General features: G+C 39.8%; 1 protein-coding gene and 1 pseudogene across 1 annotated transcript in view; one reads left to right on the top strand and one right to left on the bottom strand.

The window, feature by feature from the left end:
* The window catches only part of PGCKA1 (PDCD10 and GCKIII kinases associated 1), an 88,471-nt gene that overhangs the window by 29,953 nt on the left and 38,620 nt on the right, over positions 1-19,898 (top strand). The window lies entirely within an intron of this gene.
* On the bottom strand, positions 12,149-12,390 carry LOC112067361 (60S ribosomal protein L39-like; annotated as a pseudogene).

Raw genomic sequence — 19,898 nt, 5'->3', positions numbered from 1 at the left:
CAAGTGCAATGGGAATCAGTGGTACAGGGTTTTGACCCAAGAATGGAAGTAAAAGAAAGCTTCCCTGAGGACGATCGGGGGTGTTAACTAGGAAGAAGAGACGGCATGAGCAAAGGCCCTGTAGTGGGTAGAGGCAGAACAGTGTGGGACTAAAAGAAAACCTGTGAGGATGGATGGAGCCCAGGGAGGATGATGGTTCAATATAAGCTTGTAGAAGTGGGTAGGAATTTTGTCTTCTCATTTTAAGAACAGCGGGACGCTACTGAAATGTCTTTACAGTCAGGGAGCTGGCATAATCCAGCCTGTTCTTGGGAAAGATTCCTGTGGCTGTGCTGTGGACAGCTGCCTGGAGAGCACCCAGTGGGTGTGAGCAGACCTGTCAGAAAGGTCTTGCAGTGGACTAAGCAAGAGACATAGGTCACCTGGTCCAGGTTTCAATGGCAGTTCAGTAGAGAAAAGTGAACTAATTCAAGAAATATTTAGAAAATGAAATTGTCAGGCAGTGTTGGTACAACCCAGGTTTTATGAAAGTTCAGATAGAAGTGAACTCGTTCAAGAAACATTTAAAAGATAAAGTCATCAGGAATTGGCCATGGTTTGGAAATGAAAAGTGAGGCAAAGAGAGGTGTCAAGGATGGCACACAGATCATGTGAATCAAACTCATAATATGCACCTCAGCACATTAAAGGCTCCAAGAAGTTCTGCAGCAAAGAAACCTGGCTGACTGTCTAATCCAGCATTTCCCAAATTCACTTGAGCCCAGAATCCCCCTTTCTTTTTCCCTGTAACAGTTACTAACTTCCTAGGAACACACTCTGGACAACTCTGAGTTAGCCTAGATAGGCTCTTGTACTTTGAACAATTCCAGATATTCTTCACGTTTTCTTTGTAAACCCCTGTATTAGACCACTAGGGCTGCCATAACAAAATAGCACAGACTGGGTGGCTTAAGCAACAGACATTTAACTTCTCACAGTTCTGGAGGCTGGAAGTCCAAGGTCAAGGTGTCAGCAGGTTTGGTTTCTCCTGAGGCCTCTCTCCTTGCTGCCTCTTCAACATGGTCCTTCCACAGTCTGTGTTGTCTGTGTGTCCTAATCTCCCCTTCTAATAAAGACACCAGTCGGATGGGTTAGGCCTCACCCTAATGACCTCATTTTACCTTAATTCCCTCTTTAAAGGTCCTCTCTCTAAATACAGTCCCATTCTGAGGCACTATGGGTTAGGGATACACTTTAGCCCGGAACAACCCCAGGAGCATAAACTTTTCTATTTTTTTTTTTTTTTTTTTTTTTAGCATAAACTTTTCTGCTAGCGCTGGTGCCACCACTGAGCATCCACGGCCTACACCACATCCAAGGTCTGGTGGTCCTGTGTCATGAAGGGTCATCCGTCATCAGCACTCTCCATAGAGAAGTCCCAATACGTGCTGGGGCAAGACTTTTGTTACTTACTCAGATTTCTTATTAGTAATCCTAAAAAGTACCAATAAAGGATAAGAAGAATGCAACAAACAGTTTCCCTCTGATCAACCCCATGCCCAAGTTATCAAAGATGGAGATGTTAGTGGAGGAGAGGAATGCTTCTGGATTTTTCTTCTAACCCCATGAGACCAGCATTTCGCCTTGAAACAGCAGAGCACTTAAGCCAGGTGAACATGGGGCTGCTCCATTCCACTGTACCAGCCAGTCTGTAGGCCGGCATCCATGTAGCCAGGTCTCTTAAATGTGAAGTGTGCGGGGAGCAGTGTGTGAGATGCATTGGGACTAAAGTTCAGATTCTTACTTCACTCTGTGCTCAGAAAGCAAGTCATTCAACTTTCTTCTGTTTCTTGTCCTGGGAGAATGGCCGAGAAGACTATGTTGATAGATCATTCTATCTTAAAAAACAAAAACCACTCTGTGCATGTGAAAGTTAGGCTGTCACTCATCCCACACCATCAGACTGGCAGAGTAGTCAGATGGCCAAAACAGTATGGATGTATTGAGTCAGCAATTCATAAAACCCACCTAAAGAGTGAATGTCTTATTATTTTGCACACTATTTTATATTCTATATAAAAGGTGACCAGAGTCACCTTCAGTTTTCCTGTTTCTAATTTCGGCCAAGCCTTTAAATGTCACCACATCATCTTTATCGGAATTAAGTCCCAAATGAGTCACAAACCAATGAAAACTGCCTACTGATTTGCTGATTATATACAATTTATGTTAAGGAAGGAGCCAGGATTTTTTTTTTTCCTCCTGAATCCTATTAAGTTTCAAAGTCTGTCTACTACTTTTTGGAACCTGGGTACAACTAAGTGTGTCATTGTATGAAACACGTCTACTGTATTATTCCAATGGGACAGGCAGAAGATGCTTGGTTTGCACGTCAGTCAGCTGCTTCTCAGGAAGAGATGGTTTGATCTGGCTTTACAGAAAACCACCCTTCTCTCCCTAATGACAGCAGAGAGGTGTCCACGCAAATAAAATGAACCAAACAGATTGCCCTGAACTTGTTCGGTGTGGGGTTACTGTAGCTAATCCAGTTCTGATACATTCCCCCTGTACACAGCCAGAACTGTTAGACACTGTTTCATGAATCAGGTTTGAATTACGGCCTCCATCCAGAGTAAAGTTAATCAGAAACTGATGTCTTTGTTTAAGTCTGGCTTATTGTCTTTTTTTCTCCTAGTAGATATTTACCTAATTCACTACCTTCCTAGTGCCGGCACAGCTGCACCAGGGCTCCTGAGATGCCTTTAGTTCAAATCCAACTTCTGCCGCTTTAGCGCCTTGGCATTTTGTCAGTTTGAGTTGAAGTTCAAAGCCTGACTCCTGGTTTTAGGTGAAGATACTTTATCCCTGCCCTCTTCTTCAGTGCGTGGCCCTGCAGGTGTCAGGAGCTGCAGGGACTAGGCAGCCTGGTAATTACATTGTTTACCTACTAGTTTCACACAAAACCAAAGCAATCCCAGGCACGCCACCAAGCAGCCTTCAGGGAAATAGATTCCAAAAAGCTTCACTGAAACCACTTATTTATTGACACTCAGAGACATTTAATCATTCTGCTGAGCAAGAAACGCTTTGACCAAACAAGGAAAAACCCAGCCTTTCAAACAACTGGCCTTTGTCAAAGGTTTATTGAGAAAGGGAAGCTAGAAAAGAGCTGGAGGTGCCAGATCTGGGCAGCCTTTGTCACACCCCTTTGCCAGGTGACAGTATCATATGGCATTGGATACGAGCTTAAGAAAAAAGAGAAAAGGAAAAAGTTTTCTCTCTCTCTACAGAATTTGGAATAAAGTTACTATTCCTTTTTATGACTTACAATGTGTACTTTCTTTCTAAAATATATTTTCCTTCTCTCACTTCCGGCTCAGTACACACGCACGCACGTGTGCACACACACACACACGCACACACACACACACGCACACACACAGTCCCACACCTTCATAACACATTTGAATAATACATTCTGCTAAAAATACCCACCATCACAGACATAGTCTTCCTCTTGGACATCTGTTCTAGTTCCTGGCTGTCTGGAAGTTCTGAAGATGTGTTCTAGAACTTTTTGTTAGACAGTAAAGAAAACCATTGAGTTCTCTATGGGAGGCCGACGTGTGTAAGGTAATTAGCCCGGTGGTGCCTGGACAGCTCCAGCGATCCAGAGGTGGTGGTGGCACATAGTGTGAGTGATTGTTGTTATTCACGGAATGGAGAATAAGTGTGACATTTTAGGTTCCATTTATTAAAATAGAGCAAGAACCATATGAAATGCTTTGATGGTTCTCAAGTAGCTTTTTTGGCCCAAAGGTTAATGAAATACTTCAAAAAGGCAGAAAGAGATACAATTGCCATACACTCATGTTCTTTAGTATGAAAATTTTCAAGGTATGGAAAAGCTTAAAGAATTGCACATCTCACCATCTAGAATCTACAATTAATGTTAGGTGTCTTTTCTCTATCACATATCTAACCACCTGGCTATCCACCAATCCCTCTTTTTTTTTTTTTTTTTTTTTTTTTGACTACAGACTGGGTGGCTTAAGCAACAGACATTTAACTTCTCACAGTTCTGGAGGCTGGAAGTCCAAGGTCAAGGTGTCAGCAGGTTTGGTTTCTCCTGAGGCCTCTCTCCTTGCTGCCTCTTCAACATGGTCCTTCCACAGTCTGTGTTGTCTGTGTGTCCTAATCTCCCCTTCTAATAAAGACACCAGTCGGATGGGTTAGGCCTCACCCTAATGACCTCATTTTACCTTAATTCCCTCTTTAAAGGTCCTCTCTCTAAATACAGTCCCATTCTGAGGCACTATGGGTTAGGGATACACTTTAGCCCGGAACAACCCCAGGAGCATAAACTTTTCTATTTTTTTTTTTTTTTTTTTTTTAGCATAAACTTTTCTGCTAGCGCTGGTGCCACCACTGAGCATCCACGGCCTACACCACATCCAAGGTCTGGTGGTCCTGTGTCATGAAGGGTCATCCGTCATCAGCACTCTCCATAGAGAAGTCCCAATACGTGCTGGGGCAAGACTTTTGTTACTTACTCAGATTTCTTATTAGTAATCCTAAAAAGTACCAATAAAGGATAAGAAGAATGCAACAAACAGTTTCCCTCTGATCAACCCCATGCCCAAGTTATCAAAGATGGAGATGTTAGTGGAGGAGAGGAATGCTTCTGGATTTTTCTTCTAACCCCATGAGACCAGCATTTCGCCTTGAAACAGCAGAGCACTTAAGCCAGGTGAACATGGGGCTGCTCCATTCCACTGTACCAGCCAGTCTGTAGGCCGGCATCCATGTAGCCAGGTCTCTTAAATGTGAAGTGTGCGGGGAGCAGTGTGTGAGATGCATTGGGACTAAAGTTCAGATTCTTACTTCACTCTGTGCTCAGAAAGCAAGTCATTCAACTTTCTTCTGTTTCTTGTCCTGGGAGAATGGCCGAGAAGACTATGTTGATAGATCATTCTATCTTAAAAAACAAAAACCACTCTGTGCATGTGAAAGTTAGGCTGTCACTCATCCCACACCATCAGACTGGCAGAGTAGTCAGATGGCCAAAACAGTATGGATGTATTGAGTCAGCAATTCATAAAACCCACCTAAAGAGTGAATGTCTTATTATTTTGCACACTATTTTATATTCTATATAAAAGGTGACCAGAGTCACCTTCAGTTTTCCTGTTTCTAATTTCGGCCAAGCCTTTAAATGTCACCACATCATCTTTATCGGAATTAAGTCCCAAATGAGTCACAAACCAATGAAAACTGCCTACTGATTTGCTGATTATATACAATTTATGTTAAGGAAGGAGCCAGGATTTTTTTTTTTCCTCCTGAATCCTATTAAGTTTCAAAGTCTGTCTACTACTTTTTGGAACCTGGGTACAACTAAGTGTGTCATTGTATGAAACACGTCTACTGTATTATTCCAATGGGACAGGCAGAAGATGCTTGGTTTGCACGTCAGTCAGCTGCTTCTCAGGAAGAGATGGTTTGATCTGGCTTTACAGAAAACCACCCTTCTCTCCCTAATGACAGCAGAGAGGTGTCCACGCAAATAAAATGAACCAAACAGATTGCCCTGAACTTGTTCGGTGTGGGGTTACTGTAGCTAATCCAGTTCTGATACATTCCCCCTGTACACAGCCAGAACTGTTAGACACTGTTTCATGAATCAGGTTTGAATTACGGCCTCCATCCAGAGTAAAGTTAATCAGAAACTGATGTCTTTGTTTAAGTCTGGCTTATTGTCTTTTTTTCTCCTAGTAGATATTTACCTAATTCACTACCTTCCTAGTGCCGGCACAGCTGCACCAGGGCTCCTGAGATGCCTTTAGTTCAAATCCAACTTCTGCCGCTTTAGCGCCTTGGCATTTTGTCAGTTTGAGTTGAAGTTCAAAGCCTGACTCCTGGTTTTAGGTGAAGATACTTTATCCCTGCCCTCTTCTTCAGTGCGTGGCCCTGCAGGTGTCAGGAGCTGCAGGGACTAGGCAGCCTGGTAATTACATTGTTTACCTACTAGTTTCACACAAAACCAAAGCAATCCCAGGCACGCCACCAAGCAGCCTTCAGGGAAATAGATTCCAAAAAGCTTCACTGAAACCACTTATTTATTGACACTCAGAGACATTTAATCATTCTGCTGAGCAAGAAACGCTTTGACCAAACAAGGAAAAACCCAGCCTTTCAAACAACTGGCCTTTGTCAAAGGTTTATTGAGAAAGGGAAGCTAGAAAAGAGCTGGAGGTGCCAGATCTGGGCAGCCTTTGTCACACCCCTTTGCCAGGTGACAGTATCATATGGCATTGGATACGAGCTTAAGAAAAAAGAGAAAAGGAAAAAGTTTTCTCTCTCTCTACAGAATTTGGAATAAAGTTACTATTCCTTTTTATGACTTACAATGTGTACTTTCTTTCTAAAATATATTTTCCTTCTCTCACTTCCGGCTCAGTACACACGCACGCACGTGTGCACACACACACACACGCACACACACACACACGCACACACACAGTCCCACACCTTCATAACACATTTGAATAATACATTCTGCTAAAAATACCCACCATCACAGACATAGTCTTCCTCTTGGACATCTGTTCTAGTTCCTGGCTGTCTGGAAGTTCTGAAGATGTGTTCTAGAACTTTTTGTTAGACAGTAAAGAAAACCATTGAGTTCTCTATGGGAGGCCGACGTGTGTAAGGTAATTAGCCCGGTGGTGCCTGGACAGCTCCAGCGATCCAGAGGTGGTGGTGGCACATAGTGTGAGTGATTGTTGTTATTCACGGAATGGAGAATAAGTGTGACATTTTAGGTTCCATTTATTAAAATAGAGCAAGAACCATATGAAATGCTTTGATGGTTCTCAAGTAGCTTTTTTGGCCCAAAGGTTAATGAAATACTTCAAAAAGGCAGAAAGAGATACAATTGCCATACACTCATGTTCTTTAGTATGAAAATTTTCAAGGTATGGAAAAGCTTAAAGAATTGCACATCTCACCATCTAGAATCTACAATTAATGTTAGGTGTCTTTTCTCTATCACATATCTAACCACCTGGCTATCCACCAATCCCTCTTTTTTTTTTTTTTTTTTTTTTTTTTGACTACATCTCAGAGGATGTTACAGACGTCATTTCATTTCAAACGTTTCAGCATGTGTTTGGCTGACTGTGAGTTCAGTTTTTATTTGCCGTTCTCTTCCTCTTCTTCTCCTTCTCCTTTTCCCCTGCCCTTCCTTCTCCCCTTCCTCTGGTGTAATTTACATTCAGTGAAATGCATAAATCCAAGTGTACAATTTGGTGAGTTTTGGCAACGGCATACAACTGTATAACGCAACTCCTCATCAAGAAATATAGAGAACATCATCACCCAGGAAAATTTCCATGCCCCTTCCCAGTCAATTCTTGTTTCCACTCCAATGGAGTCAGTCACTATTCTGATTTTTTTTTATCACCACGGCTTAACTTAGCCTATTTAAAACTTATATAAATGATTACTCATACAGTCTGTAAGAATGTATGTTCTCTTTTGTGTAAGGCTGCTTTTCCTCAGCATGTTCTTGAGTTCCGTATGTGTTGTTGCATATGTCAGCAGTTCATTCTTTTTTCTTGCTCGGTAGTATTTCATTGTACGACCACACCGCAGGGCATTATACTGTTGATGGACATTTGTGTTATTTCCAGTTTGGGACTACTCTAAAGCTGCTGTCAACACTCTTGGACAAGTTTTTATGTGGATATGTATTGTCATTGCTCCTGGGTAAATACCCCAGGAGGCAAATTGCTGGATCATAGGGTTGCTTCATATCCTTCACAGCCATGCCACCTGTGCTCAGATTTTCTGGGAGCAGCAACCTCCGAATCCATTCAAGTCCAGAATATACCCACTCTGCTTCCTGTTGCTGCTATTCTGGACAATAGAAGAACAAGGGGCAATAGCAGTTATTTTAAGTTCCAAATGTTCTCGTTTTCCTTCTGCTTGAATAAAGTGTTTTTTTCAACCAGCATGTTAAGACATGTTAGCATTTGGATCAGGGGAAGAAACAGTACTTCAGACATTGTAGGTAACTCCAGCCCACGTCATTTGTAAGTCAGCACCTATATCACAAATGCTGTTGATAGTAGACTGTCCATCATGTGAATATTCATCATGTACGGTGAGTAGAAGAAAACTTGAGGGGCTTGGCTTCCCTGGTGGCGCAGTGGTTAAGAATCTGCCTGCCAATGCAGGGGACACGGGTTCGAGCCCTGGTCCAGGAATATCCCACATGCTGCAGAGCAACAAAGCCCGTGCACCACAACTACTGAAGCCCACGTGCCTAGAGCCTGTGCCCCACAACAAGAGAAGCCACTGCAATGAGAAGCCCGCACACCGCAATGAAGAGTAGCCCCCACTCGCTGCAACTAGAGAAAGCCCATGCGCAGCAACGAAGACCCAGTGCGGCCAAAAATAAATAAACTAAAAAAACTTGAAAAACCTCTTATCCGTGGGCTACTCTATACATTCAGCCCTCTATATTTGCAGGTTCTGCATCTGTGGATTCAACCAGCTGCAGTTCAAAAATATTTGAAAAAAATAAGTTCCAGAAAGTTCCAAAAAGCAAAACTTGAATTTGCCACACACCAGCAACTATTTACATAGCATTTACCTTGTATTTACAATTATTTACATAGCATTTATGTTGTATTAGTTATTATAAATAATCTAGAGATAATTTAAAGTATATGGGAGGGTATGTGTAGGTTATATACAAATACTCTGCCATTTTATATAAGGGACTTGAATGTCCTTGGATTTTATCAGTAGTATCCATGGGGATCCTGTATCCCCCAGGGATACTGAGGGATGACTGTAGATGATTTCAGCTGGTCCCTCAACATCACTCAATTGCTTGTTTTCTTTAGTCATTTCTCTCTCCCGTCCTCTGTTGCATCCATTTTGAGCCCTCTCTCCTCCAGTCAGATCTCAGACCTAGTCACCTTCCTCACGCTTAGCACTACTTTAGTGATTCTCAACCAGGTTCACTTTTGCCCCGCAGGTAACAATTTCTTTGATTGTCATGTGGTCAGGAAGGATGCTACTAGCATAGTCAAGGCTCCCAAACATCCTACAGTGCAAAAACAGTCCCCTGAAATAAAGAATTATCCATCCTAAAATATCGCTAGTGCCAAAGTTTAGAAACCCCACTTTACAGGCAAAATAGAAGACATTAGAACAGGCTTCTTAACATGTTTTATGCTATGGACTGCTTTACCAGTCTGTTGAAGCCTATGGACCCCTTTTCAGGATGATATTTTTAAATGCATAAAATAAAATACATAGGACTACAAAGGAAATAGAGTTATCAGTTTTTAAAAATTGTGATGTAATGTGCTTTTTTATATTCCATTTTTTAAATTGAAGTGGAGTTGATTTACAATATTTGTTTCAGGTGTACAGCATAATAACTTAGTATTTTTACAGATTATACTCCATTAAAAGTTATTACAAGATAATGGCTATAATTCCCTGTGCTATACAATATATCCTTGTTGCTTATCTATTTTATACACGGTAATTTGTATCTCTTAATCCCATACCCCTATTTTGCCCCTCCCCCTTCCCCCTCCCCTTTGGTAACTACTATTTTATTTTCTATATCTGTGAGTCTGTTTCTGTTTTGCATATATAGTCATTTATGTTATTTTTTAGATTCCACATATAAGTGGTATCATATAGGATTTGCTAACTCTGACTTATTCTACTAGGTGTAATATATGCTAGGTCCATCCAGATTGCGACAAATGACAGAATTTCATTCTTTTTATGGCTGAGTAATATTCCATTGTGTGTGTGTGTGTGTACATCTTCTTTTTCTGTTCATCTGTTGATGGACACTTGGGTTGCCTCCATGTCTTGACTGTTGTAAATAATGCTGCTATGAACATTGGGGTGCCATGTATCTTTTCGAATTAGTGTTTTCTTTTTGCTTTTTGTTTTTTGGGGTTTTTTTGATACATACCCAGGAGTGGAATTGCTGGAGCATATGGTAGTTCTGTTTTTAGTTTTTTGAGGAACCTCTATACTGTTCTCCATAGTGGCTGTACCAAGTTACATTCCCACCAACAGTGTACGAGGGTTCCCTTTTCTCCACATCTTCTCCAACATTTGTTATTTGTAGATTTTTTAACGATAGCCATTCTGACAGGTGTGAGGTGATATCTCATAGTTGTTTTCACTTGTATTTCTCTAATAATTAGTGATCTTGAGCATCTTTTCATGTGCCTGTTATGTCATCTTTGGAAAAACGTCAGTGTGTGTTTCTTTATAAATGTATTACAGAACAAGATCTAACAGGAGTCTAATAAATACCATAGTTATGAGCATAAACAATGTTTTGAGATCTACAACAGCTCTAATATAATATGAAGATATCTGCTTTCTATTAGAGGCGAAGTCACAGGAACTGCCAATGATGCTGTGGTTTGATGCCTACATTCAGAATTGAAGAAAATACTAAATTTAAATTAGAGGTTAGGTAAGAAGGAGATGTGACTTTTACTCATTTAAGTTCACAGATGCCGTGAACCCCATTTAGGAGCTCCTTGAGGCTCTGCACACCGCAGCTTTAAAAACTCCTGCATCTGAGGAGATTGCCATCACACACACTAACACACACACAAATTTATCTACATGTATATCCATCCTTCCTTCCCTCCTGATACAAGAGTAGATGTCCCTCTCAATCAGAGTTCACTTGCAGGAAACAGAAGTTACGTTAGCTATGTCAAGCAAAAGGAAATTTAATACAGGGAATTGAATGCTTACAGCATCCCTGGAAAGGCTTGAGTAGCAGGCTCAATAACACTAAAAACAAAGACGATAACAAAAAACCACCACAGAACTAACCCTTCCAGGGAGCTGCCTCCTCTTACACAACCAAAAAGAGGGGGAGTTGGAAATGATCGGTGGAACGCCGCCTTAGCTGGGATTAGCTGGTGAACTGCTGCTACAAGTGATGGCCCTAGAGTCACACCATGCCTCATGGATCTGCACAGACAAAAACAAATGCCCCCGATTCTGCCTCTTGACATCCACAAAGCACCAGGATGCTGGAACACTGTTAACGTGCTAAAAACCCAGCATGTCCCTGTGGGGCTTGCCAGTAGAAAGAGCAGGAGTAACCAAAGTACAGCCTCTCCCTCCCTTTCTTCTGCCTTTCTCATCTTGCATAGGATTGTTTGAATCTAAGTCGGTATGGGAATGCTTTTCTTATCTCTAGCTTCTGCGGAACATGAAGACACATAAAATGAAGACAGTGGGGGCTTCCCTGGTGGCGCGGTGGTTGCGCGTCCGCCTGCCGATGCAGGGGAACCGGGTTCGCGCCCCGGTCTGGGGGGGTCCCGCGTGCCGCGGAGCGGCTGGGCCCGTGGGCCGTGGCCGCTGGGCCTGCGCGTCCGGAGCCTGTGCTCTGCAACGGGAGAGGCCACAGCAGACGGAGGCCCACGTACCACAAAAAAAAAAAAAAAAAATGAAGACAGTGAGCACAGGTCCGCCTTATTCCCCACCGTCTCCTATCTGAGGCTGATTAATCCTTCCTTGTTCCCTCCTGCCTAACAAACCTTGATCAAACCATGATCCTGTCTCTTACCTCTGTCTTCAATTCCTCCCTTTCTTCCAACTGTCTTCTACTATCATATCCAAATAACTTGAAAACTCCCAACTTAAGCAAACTTTCCATTAATGCTACTTTTTTCTTTCTCACTCTCTCTCACCTTCCATTCACAGCCCATCTCCTTCTAAGGGTTTTTATGCCTAATGTTTCCACTTCCTCACCTCCTACTACTGGTTAACCCATAGCAATCTAGCTTCCAGATTCACCACTGTACCAAAACTGCCTTTGCCAAGGTCACCAGTTACCTTTCTTGGTAACTTCTTGGTGCTAAACCTGAGAGGCATTTACAGACCTTTGCTTCCTGGACCCTTGAGTGTCATTTAACGCTACTGGTCAATCCTTGCTCCGTGAAACTCTTTACCTGCTTTATTACCACACTCACTTCTATTTATGTATTTGTTTGTTTTTCAAATAAAAGTTTTCATATATTTATTACTGAACCAACCTACTAGTACAGGAGCATAGAAATATCGTTTTCCCAGTAAGACTTGTCCAACTGTCCAGATAATGGTAATTTTTTTTCAGCTTGATTTAGAAAGATGCTAATGACTTTGATACAGCATAAATGGTGCCATGTCATGTGCAATTCCGTATAGACCCAGCTTGGTCTTTCTCCAGTGTCTCCTTTTGGAATCGTATCTGGTTTTACTACCAGTTGTCATCTGGAACCATTGCAGAATGGGACAATTCTGCTTTTGTTTCTTGGCCAGAAATTACCTGATCTTGAAAGTCTCATGAGAAGACATAGCAAGGAATGGAGTCAACCCTCTTTATTTTTTCTTCCTACCCACTTGTAGAGTCTGCCTGCCAATGCAGAGGGCACGGGTTCGGGCCCTGGTCCGGAAAGATCCCACATGCCGCAATTTATTAATCTCCTTTGTAGTTTTTTTTTTTCTTCTTTTTTTACATTAAGCAGTGTTCATCAGGATTCAGTCTTTTCTTTAACACTACGTACTTATTGCCTCTATTTTCTTATTCAGTCTCATGGCCCTATTTATTAGCTATATTGGTAATGACTCTGAAATCTTTATATTGAGCCCAAAGCTTTCTTCTGAGTTTCTGGCCAATATATACTACTGCCAACAGAATACCTCCCTTTGAACGTTCATCAACCACCTTAGGTACAGAATACACCAAAGCAAAATCTTCTTCCCACCCCCAAACTTGCACCTCCTTATTCCTATCACCCAGAGATAGGATGACCATCCATCCTATTTGCCCAAAACACTTCTAGTTGAAACCTGTTGTTCTTGCATAATTAGTATAAGTGCTGCCTTTATCCTCGAAAGTGACACAATCAGTGTTGAATTAGAACGCTTGTATTAAAACTTCATCTGGGTACCACTTCAGGTAAATAATGCCTTTTAAAAAGGAGGATAAAAAGAGAATATTTTCTCTCATGAGGAGAATTTTTAAAACACAACATACACCTTGCAACACGCTGGAGAAATTTTAAAACAAAGCAAGAAGTAAAAGCGGAAGTCTGAAAATAAAGGAAACAACCAGGAGACATTAAGAAAATGGCAAAATAAGACGAGAGGAGAGAGTCAGTGCATAGCGTAAATGTAAGTAGTTTAAGCTTCTCTATTAAAAGGCACAGACTCTTAGGTTGGGTCAGAAAAGAAGTAAAGTCAATTGCTCTTCACCCAGAATAATGTGACAAACAAAATAAACAATAAAAGGAGAGGCCAAGAGAAGGCAAACAAATGCAACAGAGAGAAATCAGGGGCTGCATACTAATATCAAAAAAAAATTCAAAGAGAAAGAAACATAAAATAATAAATATGATCTTTCAACTTTTGATCTAGGGTATAGTTTCCAACAAAAAATAAAATTATGATTTTGTATGCCAAATAACTCAGCTTCTTCAAATACAAGTAAAAAGAATAGATAAAAAAGAAATTGAAAAAGGCAAATGTGGAGGAAGAATTTAACACAACTCTCCCAGTATTCCACAGTAGTCCCTGAATCTGCAGGATAGACATAATTTTTAACATCATGCTTATTAATTCTTTCCAAAATGTGCTTTAGAAGAATATTCCCATCCAGCATCATATGATACCTGCTCTCTTTATGTAGCTTATCATTGTAGTCTAAAATAAAATCTATTATGGAAATACTGCCAATAAATATATTTCATGGTTTAAAAAACAATCTGATCCAATTTAGACAAATCATAAGCCAAACCTACTGCCTACCCCAAGATGACCTTTTTCATTTAAGTATATTCCCTTTGACTATATATGTGGTGATTTGTTGATAATAAAACTTACATTACATTTCATATACATACCCTGCTTTTTTTTTCACTTAGTCTCATACCCTACTTTTTTTAAAACTTAGTGTTACTTTCTTTTTCCAATTTATGAATATATCATAATTTGTTTAAGGATAATTCTAAGTGGAGCACCCTTTTTTAAAGATCTTTACTCATTGGACTTCCCTGGTGGTGCAGTGGTTGAGAGTCTGCCTGCCAATGCAGGGGACATGGGTTCAAGCCCTAGTCCAGAAAGATCCCACATGCTGTGGAGCAGCTAGGCCTGTGAGCCACAACTACTGAAGCCCACATGCCTAGCGCCCGTGCTCCGCAACAGCAGAAGCCACCGCAGTGAGAAGCCCACACACCGCAACGAGAAGTGGCTCACCGCAACTAGAGAGAGCCCATGCACAGCAATGAAGACCCAACACAGCCAAAAATAAATAAATAAATAAATAAAAAGATCTTTACTCATACCTCTCTGATTCTCTGATTACATTCTTTGTTTAGGCTCCAAGGACTAGAATTTTTGGAGCAAAAATTACTGATATTTTAAAGACTTTTTAACACTGGCTGTTATCATTAAACAAAAAGTTCAACTTACTTGACAAAAGTGTTATACAGTTATTTGCATTTATTAATTTCTGTAGTTGATTAATTTTTCATGTTCATTGGCTTTAGTATTTATTCATTTCTTAATTGGTTGGCCATGTCCTTTTTTTTTTATTGATGTCTTTAATAAATATCCTGTTGAATTATGAACCCTTTTAAAGTTAAAGATAGTAACCCTTTATCATCTGTGTCATTAATGTTGTTCCATTTGATCTTTGCAGTTTTTCACCTCTTAAGGTGAAAAATATTTACTTTTTATGTAATCTATTAATCTTTTACTTGTGTTTCTTCCAGACCTTTAGTAACTGAAAAGCCCTTCCTTATTCTTAAATTAGATAAATATTCACTTGTATTTCCCTCCAAATATTTTTGTTCTCATTTAATTCAGGATCTAACTTTTCCCTAATAACCTGTTGTCCTACCACCATTTATGGAATGATTATAAAAATCCACAGGATCTTACATGTAAAAAAGCCTAAAGATTACACACACACACACACAAATTATAACTAATATGGAATTCAGTGAAGTCACAGGATATAGAATCAACTTTAAAAAATCAGTTACATTTCTATGTGCTAACAACAAACTATCCAAAAAGGAAATTAAGAAAACAATCTGAGTTAAAGTAGCAGCAAAAAAATAAAATACTTTATAGGAATAAGTTTAACCAAGAAGGTGAAAGACCTGTACACTGAAAACTACAAAACATTGTTGAAAGAAATAAAGAAGACAGAAATAAACAGAAAGACAGCTCATGTTCATGGATTGGAAGACTTAATATTGTTAAAGTGTCCGTACTACCCAATATGATCTACAGATTCAGTGCAATGTCTGTCAAAATCTCAATGGCATTTGTTTTACAGAAAAATAAAAAAACAATCCTAAAATTCATTCAGAACCACAGAAGACCCAGAATAACCAAAGCAAACTTGAGACAGAAAAAGCTTGAGGTATCACACTTTCTGATTTCAAAATGTATTACAAAGCTACAGTAACTAAAACAGTATGGTACTGGCATTTAAAAAGACATATAGACTAATGGAACAGAATAAAAAGTCCAGAAATAAGCTTATAAATATATGGTGTCTTAGTCCATCCAGGCTGCTATAACAGAATACCATAGAATGGGTGGCTTATAAACAACAGTAATTTATTTCTCACAGTTCTGGAGGCTGGGAAATGCAAGATCAAGGTGTTGGGATTGAGTATTTGGTGAGATCTCACTTCCTGGTTCACAGAGAGCTGTCTTCTTGCCATAACCTCATGTGACATAAGGGGCAAGAGAGCTTTCTGTGGTCTCTTTTATAAAGACACTAATCCCATTCGTTAGGGCATACAGACCTATAGTCTACAGCACAAGTTCAACTGATCTTTAACAAGGGTGCCAAGAGTACACAATGAGGAAAAGACAGTTGGGAAAACTGTACATCCACATGCAAAAGAACGAAATTGGACCCTTATTTTAAACCATACACAAAAATCAACTCATAAATGACTAAAGATGTAAACCTAAGACCTGAAACTATAAAACTCCAAAAAGAAAACATAACAGAAAACCTTCATGACATTGATCTTGACGATAATTTCTGGGATCTTACACCAAAAGCGCAAGAAACAAAAGCAAAAATAGACAAATGGGACTACCTCAAGCTAAAAACCTGCATGGGGGACTTCCCTGGTGGTCCAGTGGTTAAGAATCCGCCTTCCAATGCAGGGGACACAGATTCGATCCCTGGTCAGGGAACTAAGATCCCACATGCTGCAGTGTTGTAAAGCAGAAACTAACACACCATTGTAAAGCAATTATACTCCGATAAAGATGTTTAAAAAAAAAAAAGTATTCATTCTTGGGACTTCCCTGGTGGTCCAGTGGTTAAGAATCCGCCTTCCAATGCAGGGGACACAGATTCGATCCCTGGTCAGGGAACTAAGATCCCACATGCTGCAGGTCAACTAAGCCACAGCTACTGAGCCCGCACGCCACAACTAGAGAGAAACCCACACGCCACAACGAAAGGTCCCGCATGCTGCAACGAAGATCCTGCATGCCGCAACTAAGACCCAACACAGCCAAAAACAAAATTAATTAATATTTTAAAATTTTTAAAAATAATAAAAGCTGCATAGCAAAAGAAATGACAGAGAGAAAGGCAACCTATGAAATGGGAGAAAATATTTGCAAACCATAAATCTGATAAGGAATTCATATTCTTTGGGGTTTTTTTAGGTAAAAATAGCTCACAGCTAAACAGTACTACTTCTGTAGGATGACAGTCTTCTTTATTAATTTCTTTAAATGTAAATTACACATACCATAATATGATACACTAACATTCCATTTAATGTAGTGGTTTAACCTATAAAAGTTTTAGTATAAACAGAAAAATGAATGCGAAAAATGAGATTGCATTCTTAGATGAGAGAATTGTGGGTGACTATAAGATATGGTTATATAACTTTTGACTATGAGAAGCATAACAATGTATTTTTTTTTTTCATTTTAAATTCAACAAATGTGCTCCTTCTCTGTATGCCAGATATTGTTGAGAACCTGGGATAACAAAAAAGGATGAGGGCGTGTCCTTAAACCAGTCCTTGGACTCCTTGACTTGGCACTAGTACAAGAGTTTGTCCATCCCCTCCAGAGTGCCAAATACATCTGGCAACCAAAGGAAAGCTTCAGCGTCAGATACTAAATGTTAGTGCAAATGAATGTAACCTGAGATTTTGCCTAACAAGCTTACTATGGTTAGTGAGCAGTACGTTCCTTGACTTTTTGAGATTGACTTGACCAAATCTGTCATGGGAAAGTCTATCCCCTTAGAGCTTCCATTATCCTGAAGACCAGGTTACATAAAGACCAGGTTAAAGAGAGAGAGAGCCCATGCAAGTGCACGCCAGCCATGAATCCAAGACCCCTATAAATCAGTTACGTTCTTTGCATCTCTTTTTAGAGAAGATATATCAAGGCGCTGTTTTCAGTGTTCTACGGGTGTTAACACGTATACTTCTAACAGCTACATGGAATATATATTTATGGATGAAGAATTCAGGGCATAGAGAGATTAAGTGATTTACCAGTCACCAAGCTAGGAAGAAATCACCTTCACAATCCTCGTATTTCTCTTTAATTCAAAGTTCCATACCCGGCCCTCCCCATTTTAGTGTTGGTTTTGTTGAAGGACTCGCCATGTTCTTCCTTGGCACATGCTAGAGAGGATGCGAGTGACTTGGCTATGCTACCAAGATTAACATTGACTTGAGCACAAATCTCCACCAGAGTATGTAGCACTTTCCTTTTTCTCCCCACCCCCCAAGTTCTCAAGCCAAGTTTAACTCCCTGAGATGGATAAATATTAACTTTGAGGTCCTCGTCACAGTGCGTGCGTCACAGGCCAGAGTCTAACCAGCAGGGAACTTTAGTCTCTTCCTGTGTCTCCTCTCACATGGACAGAGGAAGACAGAAATGCAGCCTCAGGTGTTTTTCTACAAATTGGTAGATGGTTGAGCCGCCTTGTTCTCCTTCATTTGGTAGTATCGGATTGTATCTTTGCAGATATGTGTATAATACATATTAATTTTTAATGATCAAATAATCAAGGGAGTTCCACTATTGATTATCAGATCTCTGTATGTTTGTGTTCACAAGTCCAGACACGTACAAAGAGATACAAAAAACATACATGTATGGAGGTCAAGGGACCATAGTAGTTATGTAGTCCAAGCCTCTCAATTTATTAAAAAGGAAAGTAAACACCCAAAATATTTACCAAAATCGCATAGATGTTATTTTGAAAAAGCAGTCACATGTTAGCTCTCTATATACTATTACATTTTAAATTATTTTTTTTAATTTTCATCAAAGTTATATATAGCAGGGTACAATTTTTAAAACCTGCTAGTTCTACGAGGTTTCATACGAGAAAGAACAGGTCCCAGACCCCTGCTCCTTATTTCCCTCCCCAGAAAGACCACTTTCAACTCTGCCTCCATATGCCTAACGGCAAGTAAGTATTGCCACCTCCTGCTTTTTCAGTTTGAGGCACCTCACATTAACTTTCACCGCTGAACATAAGGACTTAGCTCTTTATTCTCCTGGTCCATACCATGTGCAATTGCCATCCTCACAGTATAGTTATATCTCAGTTTTGATTAGAAAAGTATTCAAAATTTACATTATTATGACTATATGTGCTATTCAGAAATGGGGCATATACTAAACTATTTTTTTCTTATCAGCACAACTTATCCCTGGAGTTAATAATTTTCTTTTTGTTTATTTATTTTTGTCTGCTTGGTGTGTGTGTGTGTGTGTGTGTTTTATGTACTTAACATTTATTCAGTACTGAAATATTTGCCAGTTGTCTAGATATTCTCTGAAGGTGTTTCATGATTCTATCAGTTTCATATCAGGTGTTATGTCAATTATGTCAGTTTTATGCGTCTGAAGAAGTTTCTCAGAAACTGCTGACCTGCTCATCTGGACTGGTTGCCCTCTCTGCCTGGTTATCTGAGGTCTTCTGCATTACCATCCAGAGTCCCTTTACTTCTCTCCTGTGTCAGAGCTATTTCCTAGACCTCACGTCTTTTTTTTTTTCTTCCTTGTTTTATTCCTTCATTTTCATGGACCACATCAGTAGCTCCCTAAGAAAAAGCATATAGAGGTTTAAAGTTATGTAAGAACTTGCCTGTCTAAAATGTCTGTATTCTATCAATACCTCACTTGACTGATAGCATGATTGCATAGAGAGTTCTATGTTGGAAATTATTTTCAAGCAAATTTTTTTTCTTCAGAATTTTGACGATATTGCTCCATTGTTTCCTTATTCACAGTATGGCTGTTGAAAAGTATTCTAATACCAACCACCATTCCAATTCCCAGTCCTTTATACATATATAAAACTGTATTTTCTTCTCTGAAAGTTGGTTGAATATATTGAGAAATTTCACAATGATATTCCTCAGTGCCAGTTGTTTGTTTTTTTTTTTAATGCACTGCACTGGACACTCAGTGAGCCTTTTAAATCTAGAAAATCTACCCTCCAGTTTTGGGGAATTTTCTTGAATTATTTTGTTGATGTTTCTTCTTCTGTGGGTGTTTTGTTTTACTTTCTAGATCTCCTGGAATTCCTGGATTATTTATCTGCTTTTCTTATTCTTCCTCTCCTGTTACGTATTTCTTTGTCTTTTCACTCCAATTTCTTAATTTTAACTTAGATTCCTTCAATTGAAGTTTTTATTTATGCTGTCATGTTTTTAATTCCTAAGAGGTCTTTTTTTGTTCTCTGAATGCTCTTTTTTTTTTTTTTTTTTTTGTGGTACGCGGGCCTCTCACTGTTGTGGCCTCTCCCGTTGCAGAGCACAGGCTCCGGACGCGCAGGC

This window comes from Physeter macrocephalus, chromosome 7, assembly GCF_002837175.3.
Source record: "Physeter macrocephalus isolate SW-GA chromosome 7, ASM283717v5, whole genome shotgun sequence".
Taxonomy (NCBI): domain Eukaryota; kingdom Metazoa; phylum Chordata; class Mammalia; order Artiodactyla; family Physeteridae; genus Physeter; species Physeter macrocephalus.
This window is presented reverse-complemented; position numbering and strand designations above follow the sequence as displayed.